Raw genomic sequence first — 1,946 nt, 5'->3', positions numbered from 1 at the left:
ATGAGAAATAGATCCCTGTGAGAAGAGTGCTGCTAACAGGGGACGCTTCGTATACTGTGTGCTGCATTAGAAAAACCCGTAAATTCCTAATGAATCCTTTGTGGATGTAGCAGAGCTCGGTTGATTTCATGTTTCATTTATATTATGATGGATCACATAACAATATACACACACAAATTTACTTTTTTATGTAGTTTGTATTAAAATCTCTAATCTCTAAAAAAACTTATATTTAAAAATGGAGAGAGTATATATCTGTCTGTTTATAATTTTACACGCTATGTTTCGAAATATTAATCGTAGAGGGTGGTTACACTCCCAACGACTTATATTTCGAAACAGAGGGAGTACATGGTGGGGTGCACTACACAGCACCAAAAACAAACCAAGTACAGCACCCTCCCTCAGCCCTGCGCCCGACCCCGTGGCTGCAGGGCCCTCTTCCTGGCCGGGATCACCACCAGCTGCGGCGACAGGTGCGGGGGACGCGGCAGGATCGTCGCCCTGCACGGTGGCAACGTCGCAGCCGGACTTGCACGACATCGCTCCGGCGTACTTCGCTCCGGCCGCCGTCCAACCGCTCCAAATGCCGCAACCCTGGACAGCAGCATCACCTCTGTTCTTATTCTTCTTTTGCTCCCTCTTTGGCGGAGCAGCGTCAACCTTGCCGCCGCCGCCGCTCTTGGTGCAGGCCACGTAGGCGGCGAGGAACGGGTCGTGGTGGTGCACCCTCCTCAGGACCCAGCCGCTCCCGTGCCGGCTCGCCACGAACGTGGAACCGGCTGCCCGCCGCGAGCCCGTAGGCTGCAGATGCGCCATGCTCGGAGGCAGAGGCAGCGGCTTGGCGACGGCGGCGCCCGGCGCGTCGTCGAGGCCGTCGTGCACGAAGAAGATCGGGTTGTTGGACACGGTCGTGCAACGAGCTGGCGGCTGCTGCTGCCGGTCGCCGCGCCCGGTGCGGCGGCTCATTGCTGCACGTCTGGCTGTTCGATCGATCCTCGGGACGATGGAGGCACGAGGCGATGTTTTCATCCCGACGGCCGTTGTGGAGGCATTTTATCTAGGAGCTCTGCGCGAGCCCGTGAATGATTTCACCCTTTGCCGTGGCACGTGAACAAGGAGGCGTGGAGGCTTTGGTTGGTGTTCCTTTGGGATTTCAGGCATCGTTCGTGGCTTCGTAGTAATAGTGCTCCACTATTTACTGTTCGGGCTGTGGACTTGTGTGCGTGCTCGTCCAAATTAAGCCTTCCTCGCGTAGACTTGGGTCACGGATGACAGGAACACTGAACACACGAGGCGTAACGTGCAAAATCATTGCGGATACGATGAGGATCCACGGGAATTCTGTTCGGTTGCATGGGCACCCAAGCGATCGACTCCGTACGTACGTGCTCACAAGACATCGACCGTCGCGTCGTGTCACGGACCGTTGTACACGCATCGCCATCTTAACTTGGTTGCGTCTTGTGCGATCAGTTGTCAACGTTGTGCATCACGTCGCCCTCGACCGGAACGAAACGAGATGAAGCCTAGGTTTTATTTCTCACAGAAAAACTTTCGTGTTATTGCAAAAAGAAGAATACAACTATGTCTTGTCATAAAAGGATAGCGTATGAGAACATCTTCAGCCCAACTTTCGTGTTAATGACGTGACGATGGGCAAGCAGTCCTACTACAACGATGCATTCTGCTACTAGACAAGCGGCATGGGGAACTCCTCCGAATCGTCTGGAGATGAGGCTTGGGGCGACCAACTGAAGAATCAAGGGCACTGGAGGGGAACGTTGTTCTTCTCACTCTGTCCTGTTTTTATGTTGGTTTCGCTGGTTAGCTCAGTTTGGTTTAGTATTTTTCGTCCTGGACTTGGTTTTTAGTCTCTGGCTGTAAGCGTTTTCTTTTGAGCTTGATGCTCTGTATGATCGTCGTTCTCGAACTTGTAGTCTGGA

General features: G+C 52.9%; 1 pseudogene; it reads right to left on the bottom strand.

The window, feature by feature from the left end:
* Positions 1 to 229: 229 nt before the first annotated feature.
* On the bottom strand, positions 230 to 1,091 carry LOC123094402 (uncharacterized; annotated as a pseudogene).
* Between the last annotated feature and the right edge of the window lie 855 nt (positions 1,092 to 1,946).

Source organism: Triticum aestivum, chromosome 4B (assembly GCF_018294505.1).
Source record: "Triticum aestivum cultivar Chinese Spring chromosome 4B, IWGSC CS RefSeq v2.1, whole genome shotgun sequence".
Taxonomy (NCBI): Eukaryota; Viridiplantae; Streptophyta; class Magnoliopsida; order Poales; family Poaceae; genus Triticum; species Triticum aestivum.
This window is presented reverse-complemented; position numbering and strand designations above follow the sequence as displayed.